Source organism: Leopardus geoffroyi, chromosome E2 (assembly GCF_018350155.1).
Source record: "Leopardus geoffroyi isolate Oge1 chromosome E2, O.geoffroyi_Oge1_pat1.0, whole genome shotgun sequence".
Classification (NCBI taxonomy): Eukaryota; Metazoa; Chordata; class Mammalia; order Carnivora; family Felidae; genus Leopardus; species Leopardus geoffroyi.
In genome coordinates, this window is record NC_059335.1 from 20,954,950 (window position 1) to 20,967,181 (window position 12,232).

The 12,232-nt window shown below is 49.5% G+C and overlaps 1 long non-coding RNA gene across 2 annotated transcripts in view; it reads left to right on the top strand.

Moving 5' to 3' along the window:
• The window catches only part of LOC123579067, an 85,721-nt gene extending 73,758 nt beyond the window's left edge, over nucleotides 1–11,963 (top strand). For both annotated transcript variants that reach the window (XR_006702609.1, XR_006702608.1), the window contains 2 exons: nucleotides 5,099–5,169; nucleotides 5,403–11,963. This is a non-coding gene — a long non-coding RNA (uncharacterized LOC123579067). The remainder of the gene's footprint in view (nucleotides 1–5,098; nucleotides 5,170–5,402) is intronic.
• Nucleotides 11,964–12,232: the final 269 nt, after the last annotated feature.

Below are 12,232 nucleotides of genomic sequence, written 5' to 3' on the forward strand. Positions count from 1 at the left end.
TCCTGGTGCCAAGATACTGTTTTTGTGCTGGAACACTTGTCAGAGACTGTGACATAAGACAGAAACTTACACTACTTGCCACGAACAGAAAGGAATGTGTCTTGTTAGCGGCACAGGCAGGATACACAGCCCAGGCCAGTGGCTTTTATTGCTTTGGCACAGGAGACGAAAATATCATCCAGTTCAGTGATGCTCTATCCTTGAGGGAACAGGCAGGGTCTAACCCGAACCACCAGAACCATGGGTTTCTGATGGGCCATCCCGGCCGACCCCAGACACGTACCGTGGGGCCTTGTGCTCAGACTCTGGGGGTGAGATAAATAGCACGCAGCACTTTGCCGCGCCGAGGGTCAGACCCGGGCCAGCAGCCTTGCAAGGTACGGACGCATCGGTGGGGCCTGCTCAGTGAAGCCACTTCAAGGCCAGGGCGACCCCGTGAGGTCTTTCTTCTTGGCTGAAACAGCCCTGGTGCCGTGAGGCATGGAGGAGTGGGGGCTGCCATCGTTGGCCAGACGAACCGGCTGAACCAAGAAGGTCTGGTGTCAGTGTCCTTGTTTCACACGGACACAGCGGAGAACATTTTCCCTCAAACGCTTCATCCGGGCTCACCCGAAGCCCGGTGCCAGAAAACAGCCAAACAGAAGTTCCATGAAAAGTATTCTCAGGGCACCTGGGTGGCTCAGTTGGTTGTGTCAGACTTCAGCTCAGGTCATGATCTCACCGTTTATGAGTTCAAGTCGTCGGGCTGTGTGCTGACTGCTCAGAGCCTGGAGCCTGCTTCGGATTCTGTGTCTCCCCCTCTCTTTGCCCTCCCCGCCCCCCCCCCCCCCCCCCCCCGCTCACAGTCTGTCTTGCTCTCAAAAATAAATAAACATTAAAAACAATTAAAAAAAAAAGAGAAGTATTCTCAAACGTGGTTGTTGACAGTAAGTAAAAGAATAGTACAAGGTTGAAAATATAAAACCCCTGTAGCCTGAGTTTGTTGTCTATAAGGTCCCTCTGGGGCAACCTGATCTTTGTCGCCCCCATTCTCCAGGGCAAGCTGACCTGTGTCCCCCCCCTTTCTCTGGGGCAAGCTGACCTGTGTCCCTCCCTATTCTCTGGGGCAAGCTGACCTGTGTCCCCCCACCAATCTCTGGGGCAAGCTGACCTGTGTCCCCCCCCCCATTCTCTGGGCAAGCTGACCTGTGTCCCCCCCCCCCCCAATCTCTGGGGCAAGCTGACCTGTGTCCCCCCCCCCCAATCTCTGGGGCAAGCTGACCTGTGTCCCCCCACCAATCTCTGGGGCAAGCTGACCTGTGTCCCCCCCCCCATTCTCTGGGCAAGCTGACCTGTGTCCCCCCCCCAATCTCTGGGGCAAGCTGACCTGTGTCCACCGCCCCCCAATCTCTGGGGCAAGCTGACCTGTGTCCCCCCACCAATCTCTGGGGCAAGCTGACCTGTGTCCACCCCCCCCCAATCTCTGGGGCAAGCTGACCTGTGTCCCCCCACCAATCTCTGGGGCAAGCTGACCTGTGTCCACCCCTCCCCCCATTCCAGTTGACAGACAGCCCTGTCCTGGGCACAGGAGCAAGGGTGTCATGACTGGCCCTGCTTGACCCACAGGCCTGATGTCTGCAGAGAACAGGACGGACTCCCCAGAGGAGAAGGGAGCAGGCTATGCCTCTGCATCACGTATTTAAAACATTTATACAACATCCTTAAACTTCTTCCAGGAACGAAAGTTTTAAATGAGGGAGAGAGCCTCCGCTATTTCAAGGTCTTGGATTCCTTCCCTTCCTGGCAAATGTGAGGAGCCATGCAGATTTTGAAGTTCCCTCCAGAAATGGAGGAAGACAGATTTAGCAAGGACGCAGAAGAGCCCACGGGTACGAAACACCTTGATCCTCTTTGAGCTGAAGCCCTTCTCACGAGGACAAGAGTCCTCGGGTCTGAGGCCCGACTGCGTCGTTCCCAGCGTATTTCATGATCCTTTTCTGCGTGGGTTACTAGTGTGGCAACGGGACATGGGCATTTAGGAATGAGACCAAATGAAGATATGGGGGCCCCAATCTTTGCTGCCTTTGCTCTGACCCTCGGGTGCTTAGTATCAGTTTCTGTTAACCCGCAGGACTTCCAGAAAGGCCGGGCAGTAAATGTGTCTTGCTCTCACTGGAACTCCTAGGGAGGGGGAAGATATTTTCTGTTTGCATCTCCAGCCAATAGCTGCGAGTGCTTGGTTATAAAGGTTGATTAATGGATGCTGATTGATTATTTGGTTCACTTTAATTGGCTACCCTCTCCGCCCCATTCCCCCGCCCCCAAATAAGACCGAGTGAAGGTATGATAGGCAATGTTCGGATGGCCAGATTGTAAGAACATGGAGTATAGTTTTCATGAGAACCTCAGTGCTTTTTTTCTTACGTTTTCTGAACAAGCGGTCCACAGTGACTGTGCTGCTAATAATGCATGCCTTCATCCGAGATTGAATTCAACCACCACCTGCTCTGGGAAGTCTTCCCTGTGTCCTGCAGGGTGGCTCTGGACCCACAGCACACATGTCGCAGGCTGTGACGGCTGAGGGGCATCAGTAGGAAGGAGACCAGGAGGGCAGGTCTGGTAAGGGAGGCATGGGCAGCTGGAGGAAGTGGGCGAGGGTTGGGGCAGCTCGTGTCTGTGGCGGAGAGAGGGAAGGGGGTGCTTCATTTTGGAAAGACAAGCGGTATGAAGTCAAGGGAACAGTGACAAGGAAAACCTATTTGATGACTGGATTCCAGGATTCCAGCCCCAGCCTTCCATGACAGGGGCAGCCAAGGCTGTGCATTTATGTGTATCAATTAAACCAGGAGGGAAACTTCAAAAGGAAAGTCATTCCAGTAAAAATCTAACAAGCTCGGGGCTGACTTTGAGGATGTGTGTGCAATCACAACAAAACCATTTTCTTTTTCCTCTGGGATAAATTATTTCAGTTCTCGGTGGGTGTTTGGAGGTGGGCTGGTCTTTCCCCCTAAAGATAAAGCCTGGAGTTACACAGAGACCCTCAGAAGAATCCAGAGGGAGAGACCTTGGAGGGGAGGCCACCTTGGGTTAGGGGGTGTGCCAGAAATCCCAGGGCTCGCTCAAGGTCCCCAGTCTCCATGATAGGAGGATGATGTCACCGTGCCACACAGGTTAGGACAGAGAGCGTTAGGAACCTCTTTGACCATCAAGCACAGTTATGTCTCAGTGATCCTTGGCAGGTTTCCGTTGAAGAACAAAGTCATCAAAGCAAAAATGTCAAATAATAATAACAGTAACAAAAATAGTAATACCAGAAGAGAGCGCAACACCATTGGTTAGATTCCCAGGGCACAGCGTCTGCTGATAACATCAACGACACAGTGCCAGTTTTTTTTTTTTTTTTTTTTTTTGTTCCAGGGACAGATAAAAAAGAAAAAAAAAAATCACAAACTGCCTGTCCCCTGATAACACAAACACAACTGCAAATAAACATATCAATGTCTCCACACAATGCACATGTATGCAGAATCCATACTCCTGGCGATTCCCCCGTTATCAAGCAAATGTCCTTTGGAGGTTAAGACACGACACCGTTAATTCAGTCTCGGGTTTGGGGTGAAGTTTGACCGAATAAAAAGGTGAGGCCGATGAGATGGTGTTTTCATTGGGGATTTGGGAAAGAAGAGGCTTTTTGCAGGGAGGTCATTATATCTTCATTGACCCTCACGTGGCTCCCCCAGCCCGGTGTCGGGGTCTCTCTGCCTCGCCGTGCGACATCTCCTTTCGAGATGAGCTGCCGTCACCTTGCGGAGGCCCCCTCCCCGGATGCATTTTCTAATCAGTTCACATGATTGAGCTTCCACCAAGTGATGCTTTACTTAATTCCTTTCCGCCTGTAGGGGTGTGAGGCTTGGAGGGCCTCTCGTCAAAACTTTGGAGGGCTCTGTCAGTTTGAAAAGAACATGACCTTTAAATTGTATCAGTATGTTTGCTGGTGCATAAGGGAAAGGAAAAGGTTTGTCCTGATGGAAAACCACGCCGAGACCAGGGAGTAATTCAGAGGGAACCAGCCCAGGAAGTTAATTTGTTTATACATAATTTGCTAAGTGGGGGCGAGAATGGGGTCCACGCACCTTCTGGCTGCAAAGAGCCCACAGCCCGGGTCTGGGGACGGTTAGCCTGTTTAGACAATTTTTCTTCCCGTTGCGTCTCCCCTCCGAGCCACCACTATCATAGAACAGGTCAACCCATATAGTCCCGTTGCTTGTGATTGAGGGACAGATTGTAAGAAAGAATTTTCTCCTATATGGCTGGCAGCTCTGGGGCTGAATTATTAACCTCCGGTGAGATTAGCAAGGATGCTGTGTGACGGAAGTTGGAAGGTGAGGACTGGTTTTGAAAAAGTTCACTGAGAGACTGCTTTTTAGACCTCAAGGCATATATTCTGATTTTATTTATTTATTTTAAGTTTATTTATTTGTCTTTGAGAAAGAGAGAGAGACAGAGAGAGAGAGAGAGAGAGAGAGAGAGCATGAGCTGGGGAGGGGCAGAGAGAGAGAGGGAGACACAGAACCCGAAGCAGGCTCCAGGCTCCGAGCTGTCAGCTCAGAGCCCGACGCAGGGCTCGAACTCACGGACCGCGAGATCATGACATGAGCCGAAGTCAGACACTCAACCAACTGAGCCACCCAGGCGCTCCTAGTCTCATTTTTTTTTTTTTAAAGTGTTATTAGAATAGGAAGCGTTCAGGAAGCCTATTTGTTTTACACACACACACACACACACACACACACACACAATTGCGTGCATACTTTTGTACGCTGTGTGCAGTTTTCATTGTTTATTTGTGTGATTTTCTTTTCTTTCTTTCTTTTTTTTTTTAAGTTGTGTGACTTTGAATTTAGCAAACCTTTAAGTCTGACCCTTTGTGCCAGGGTTTGCCGCTACTCTTCTCTTTCTTCCAGTTAAAATATATCGACATGTGATGCAGAAATAATCAGAGGTGACGAAAACGGGCATTGCCCGCTTTAAAGCGGTGACCAAAAAACAACAAAATTTGAGGCGGGAGCAGATGTATACTAATTTTAATTGTTTCATTTGAAACATGTTCATCTTTCAGAATCGAGCAAGCTGCCTGCCTTGTCATTCCCGTCCTCTGAGGGGAGAGAGACGGTCCCTCGCTGGAGCCGAGTGAGTGTGCTTATGGAGATGGGGAGTCGGGAAGAAGGGCTGGGTTGCTTGGCTCTGAGGTTGGGATAGAGCCCCTCGCTTTCTTGGGGAGGGTTATATGATTCCGGAGATTAAGAATTTCGGAGGAGAAACACAAAAAGGTGCCTCCAAAGGCACTCACATTAGGAGTAAGACGTGTGGTGGCCTCTCTCTATAAACACATTGTAACCAGACAATATGTTTGCCCTTTGCAGGGAGAGAGAGCAGCGAGCGGGTTCCTGACTCCGAGCCCCGTTTGTCCTCGTGCTGTGAAGCATAAGCATTTGTCAGGTTAGGTGAAGCCCCTGTGCCCGACCGCAAGCCACGGTGCTGTGAAGGATTGTCTGAGTCTAGGTTCCTAATGCAAAATGCAAAATGGGAATTGAAACGTACTTGATGGAATTAAAACATTAGTATTGGCTTTCAGTTCTTGCCTCGCTGGCTCCCGTAACAAATGTAGGGCATCTTAAAAATAAAAGCCAACAAACCAAGAGGAAACAGCCAGACGCCTTTGCAAGACAGAGGAGGCACAAAACCTCTCTGCGAGACTTGAGAGTTGATCTGCCCCAGTGTGAACTCTGGCAACTGTTTATTCTCTAACTTGGACATATACTTTTCTTTTAAGTAGAATGCTTTTATTTTTACTACGGGTATGGGAAGACACTGTGACGTGTTGATAAATGAAATAATCCCGATTACCACGTTAAGCCACATGTAGGGAATTTTAGAAGGAAAATGCCGTTAAGGAACCCAGTGTATGTATGTTTACCCTCGTGTCGATGGTTAAACATGTGTATACACCGGGTCTCTCCAAAGTGGGGTTCGGTGACTGATCTCTTTCAAGAAAGTTCATGGGGCATTTAATCAGAGTTGGCTCCTATTGTCTGCGGACTGGGCGTGGTCCCTGGCATCTGGTCCTTTACCAGATAGGTTTGGTATGCATCAAAATGGCGGAACCAACATGTGTGGTTCTCCACCCCTGGAGGATGTTCAGGCTTATCTTTAATCCCAAATCTTGGAACTCTAAGTAAACTGGGACAAGCATGCCTTTTAAGCCCCGGTGAACCCAGATCCAGTGCCTTAATTCTAGTTCCATGAGGCTTGAGGACATCTATGTTTGGGTTACCACCCTGACGCTCACCAAGGGGCGGGACACTTGGACCAAGGAAGCAAAATGCCCCAAAGGGCCCCGTCTGGGCTCCAGACATTTCCATTCACTTATGTTCATGACGTTTCCGGCAATCTCAATGGAAAGCTAAGAAAGCCATGGTAAACTTCTCTAAGGGGTTTCTTTCTCCCCACCATCTCGAAACCTGGCCCTTCAGACATCTGTCTGGTGAGGAGCCACGGTTCCCCAGTCTCCATTCCTGCTAAATCTCAGTTGGTCCCTAGCCCCGGGAGAGTGAGAAGGTAAACGGGGGAGGTTCAGGAACCAGTGGGGACGCTCATCAGGCCCTAGTCGGTCCACCCAGCCCACAGTTAGGGAAGGACACCTCCAGCACTCGCTCAGCCTCCACGTCCCGTGAGTCCTGGGCTGGCTTGGGGATGGCTTATGCTGATGTAACCCCAAGGTTTTGGACTCCCCTTCATGTCACAAGTAGGCTGCTCCTCCAAGGAGCTGAAGAAGTGAGCTTCTAGATCTGCCCCTTTTAGTCCATAAGATTTCCTTGGCCTCACACACTCGTTCACTCCAGGTTCTGGACCCCCGGGTTTCTGGGATGGTGTCTCACACCCCAGCCCTCTCTCTCCTGAGTTTGTTTCCAGGGCGTTGCAGAGGGAGGCCCTTGACTTTGCCCTGCCTCTGTTCTGAAGAGCTCGGGGTAATTTCTGGCTATTTTCCCAGAGGTGTGGTGGTGCGGGCTCCCTGGTTTGGCCCCTGTGGCCGGCACACCCCGCTTTGGGTTGAGACTGAGCGGCTTGGCCCACGGAGCTCGGGACGTTGTCCTGGGGTCTGAAACTTTCCTGAGACTTGGGCCTGTCTAGGCGAGGTGAATCTATGACTCTCCAGACACGTTTTGAGTGAATTGGTTTCAGCTTTCACAAAATGCTAATGTTGATATTGTTTACGTCTGGCTGCATTGTTTTTCACTTTAAAATTACAGCTTTAGTACATTAAGCTAATTTCATAATACTGTATTAACTTAATATTCCATAAATCACACATGTCAGATTGCATTGTTACGGATGCACAAAACCCAAATTTACTACTCAAGCTCTCCAAACACATGTATTCATAATTTGCTCCAGCGAGCCCTGTGCTGCCATATAGGGTTAAGGAATTACACGTTCCAATGCCAGGCACAGATCATGCTTCTCTCTCTCTCTCTCTCTCTCTCTCTGCAATTGTTCTCCATACAAATTGAAACAATATATTTCCAGCCATTTTCGTAGTTGTAATTACTAGCAAAAATCGTAATACCGCGAACATATTTTAAACACCTGCACTTTTGGTCCAACTCATTTTTTTTTTTTCTTCTTTCTTTTAAGCTGAGTGTTTCCATTTGAATAAGGTTGAGAAAGCTCACTGGTGGTAGCAATCTCTGGGTATGTTTCCTCCTGGAGGAAGATGATGACTTTTGACTTGGAAGGGAGAGGTAGAGAGAAAATGGCAGAAGGAGTTCTGGCGGCACCCTCTCTCTCCATTCCCCTCTTTGCTCTCTCTCTTCCTCTTCCCCTTGGGGAAAGGGATTTAATTGCAGCGAGACTGGCTTTCACGCGTGCTGCCCGGCCCTCTTGCAAGGGTGCAAAGTTCTGTGCCTAAGCCTGGCTGGCTGGTTCCGGGAACAAAGGGATGCTCTCTGTGGGGGACATGGCGCTGGGCTGGGGCACAGAGGAGCCTCTGTAGGTTTTTAACCACACACTGTCTAATCGGGCTCTGACAAGCCCATTGTAAATCAAAGGTCTGGTAAGTGGGGATGCCAGAAATGTTTGATCTCCTTCCAAGCCTTGAAACAACTTGCTTATTTTTTCTGCAGTTTGGCCCCTCACTAAAATAAAACATTGAGAGATGAATGTTCTGACGGGTCATTGTGTGTCAAGCTGTCACTCTGTAATGGTTACATATTTCAGCTGGATTGAGGTGGTGCCGGTTGGGGGAGGTCTGTGAGAAAGAGAGAGGCAGAGAGATAGGGTAGGGAAGGAGACAAAGGGTAACAAGGTTTCTGCTTTCTCCTTGTGGCTGATCTTCATTTAAACCAAACACTTGTCATGTTCAGGGGAAGTTTTATAAATTTTTAATGATATTGGGTACAACTGGTGCTTTGAAATTTGCTGTACTTTAATTTTTTCTTCGTTAGCAAAGGTTCACTAATGCATTGAAGTGCTAAGAGCGTATCCTAGGGATGCCACGATAATTGTGTTGTTAATAATATTGTGGCACTAGTAATGTTCTCCTGGTAATCAAGGCATGAGATTTTTTTTTAATATATTCAGTTATTACACTGCATCTCGTACAAATCATGTCAATTACAATTGCCAGCCTGTGACAGTTAAAATAATTGTATACGTTTTCTAGAATTTTCCATTGGCTTGGCTAATCAAGCTAAAAAAAAATCAACACATTATTTGCATTAATTTTGTTTCTAGTCTATTCCCACTCCTAAATCATTTGTCCATCTACTTCAAAAGGCAGAACAGTAAGTATTTTAATAATAAATATACGCACACATTCACACCAACCTAATTTAAGAATACTTCTATAGGTCTGGCAAGACGGAATCATCCGGTAGGGATGTTTTGTGTGACTGGGTTTATGACTTTCAGTGGTGTGCGTGCATGCTGAGATTGAGTTCACATTGCCTACACTTGGGATATGTGGAGTCTATGTTTATATAGACAAACCTTGTAAGAACATTCACTTTAGCATTTTCTATTTCTGTATTCAGTCCGTAGTTCTGTCTAGGTCAGGGAAATTACACGATTTCGGTCTTTCCTTTTTGGCTTCACTGAAATAGCTCAATATTCCTCTGCACCAGGAAATGATGTATGTAATGCTTTGCAGAATAGCACTGCAAATTTGCAGCTCGAACACTCGTCTTCCACTTCTGTGAGCTCTGCCTCCTGACCGGCACTGAGGCTTGCTTTATTTGGAACTGAAATAGCTAAACACTCAAAAAAGTACTGAACGTGTGAGACCGGCTGCACACGGAGTCCCCTGCAGTGTCTCAGCAAATCTCCCCGGAGCCTGGCCTCTCTCTCCATCACCCAGAGTATACCACCCCCTGTCACGGGCAAGAACGGGGAGGCGTTTTGGTGACACGGAGGCATTTTTGAATGAGGGCCCCGGGGTGCACGGGAGGAGGAGACGGGAGGCCGGTGGGGGCGCTCTTTGCTGCCCGGCTGCCAGCAGCCCCACCGCACACGGGGACGGGGCGAGGTGTGTGGCTGGGGACCGCTCTCAGGCAGACCCTGAAGAGTGGGTCAGCCTGGCCTGTTCCATCTGCGGAAGAAGGAGGATCAGAAAGCAAGCAGGAGCATAGCAATATCACGAGGGGCCCTCCAACGGGGAAGAATGGCAGATCTTGCAAAATAATAGTGGCAGAAGGACCCGAAGAACGACAGGTGGACAGAACAGAATTATGTGAGCGGTTTTCCGACAGCTCGGCGATATTATTTGGACGATAATAAATAGGCTCCCCAATTTCCGAGGCCCTCCACACCCCCCTCGCTCTCTGTACCCTTCTCGGCCGGGTCTGTGATGTCAAGATTTTGCACGAGGGTCAGTGGCTACAGGTTGTGAGGGTCACGGCAACAAAATATTTTTTCCCTTTTTAATGCAATCATATTCTCTTAAACATGGCTTGAACAAATCATCTCTCAAAACGTAGAATTTATTTCTCAACTTTGCCTGGAGGTACAGCAGAGAGAACAGATTTTTTTCCTCTCTCTGGCCCTTTGAGTCCTGACCATGCAGAATGGATGGCTTTAGAACTGTACACGGACAGGAAAATCAATGCGTCATACCAGGAGGCTTCAGGGGTTAGGTTCCCATGTCCGTGTCAACAAGGCTATTGGTTTTTTTAATGCTCCAAAGTTATCACTTCCCGCCTGCAAGAGCCACCACTGTGACTTGTGTGGTCAAACCTTAACAAAAGAATTTCCCTTTGCCCACCGCTCGGTGGCATGGAATTTAATTACTGCGCGGGGAGAATTTTTCCAAGTATGACAATTGAAAACAAACAGGCAGGCCCCCAACGGCAGACGTACCCAGGGCACCTGGCTGGTAGGTTTCGGAGGGGGTCATGATCTCGTTTGAGGCCAGGACACCATGTCTGCAGCGGGCCTTAGCAATATGGCTCGAAGGCGGGGGACGCTGTGGGTCTCTCGAGACTCCTGGAGTGCAGTTTGCTGGGAAGGAGGACACCCCCTTCCACCTTTTGGGTGGATCATCCCGGTGTCTGTTGGGATTTGGGGGTGTAAGGACGGGGGGGGGGGCGTGGGCCTCTCTCCTGCTTTAAAGGCCGCTGTTCCAGGAAGGATGCTTCCATTTGTCAACAGAATTATGTGCCATCGGGTGGAGACCACGTTGCTTCAAAATAATGCTTGTTGTCATTAGATTTTAAACTGAGTATCCGAAAATGAGGCCTTGGTTAAACCTCTGTCAATTTAATCAGTCCGACGACGGCGTTTGGTTTACTGAGCCGGGAGGAGTCCCGGGCCCCGACAAGCAGACCCAGGATTTTTCAGATTCACCGCGTTTGCAGCCGCACCGGGTCCGGACGCCTCCTAGATGCTGGGCCGGGCAGGCCCTGTGCCCTCCGAAAGTGGCCCTTTGATCTGGTTTTCGTCCTGGCCGCCCCCTCCCCCACCGCTTTTCCCTAGGCTGTCCTGTCGGCAGTGACACAGTGCTAACGCCCCAGTGCTGGAGGCCACCGTGAGCATTGCTCACTTGCAGCGGGCGGATGAAAAGGCAGTGCAGATGTAATTTGTTTTCAATGGCTGTTTCAAAAGAATAATTGTGGTGACATTGCGGGATCAATATTATAGATTTTTGTTTTCAAGTACACTGTATGTGTGGTGCTAAGGGGAGGCAGGAAATACAACCCTGCAGCCTGAATACAATAAAAATGGATTGAGGTCTGCGGGTATTTGTCGGCTGCTAGCCATCACGGGTTCGGAACATCATTGGTGGGATTACCGAGTTTGTCCTTTGGGTTGGTATTTCATGGTGAATGTGTGCACATTTCCTGTACTTTCCGTCTCTTGCTTCTTTGGGGACCTGTTTCCTGAATTCGTGCAAAGTAACTGGAGATGCGTTTCCGGAACCCCAGGCTTGGTTTCGCTTGCTACCGAGTGCAGGTGGCCGGGGCTGGCGTGTCCCCGTGTGCGGCTTCCCGGGTGAAGATCTGCGGGGGAGGCTGGACATTTCCACGAGAAAACGTCAGCTGCCAGCCCAGAGCAGATGTGGGATGATTCTGGCAGCAATGTGTGTCTCCTCCCGCTCTTCGTATAGGCCCTTCTAGAGGACAGGCCTCCTGCCGGCGTCTGTGGGTCCCGGATGGAAGCAGGGGGTCTCTGTGACCGTGGGAGCACGTCCCCCAGCTGCCCTTCGGATTGCCGCTGGTTGCAGCTTCGTCCTTGGACAGCATGCTCTTCGGAGAAGCACTTTGCTCAGGAAGCTGATCTTATCGCTTGAAAATCCACGAACACCGGAGGAGGTGATCGGGGCCGCCTGCGTTCAGGCGGGTTTCCTGACTTGGGGTAACTAGACAAAAATGCAGATCCCGGGGTGGAAATTATATGAACAAAGAATTAGTAATAAAGCTGAGTAAATGTAATGAGATGTGAAAGCGAGCATGGTGTGCCGTTTCCCCCCTGTCTTTTGTAATTAGCCCTTCAAAGAAATGGAAATTCCGGCGAAATACCTTTCTCCTTGCTGGCTTCAAACTGCAAATGAACATGACCTGTTCAGAGGTGAGAGAAAAAGCAGGGTTCAGAAGGACACCCGGGATAGGACAGCTGGAACATCTGGCCCAATCGGCTCATTTGACAGATGGGGAAACTGAGACACGGGTATTCCTGGAGCTCTGGCTGGTCTTCCAGCGAG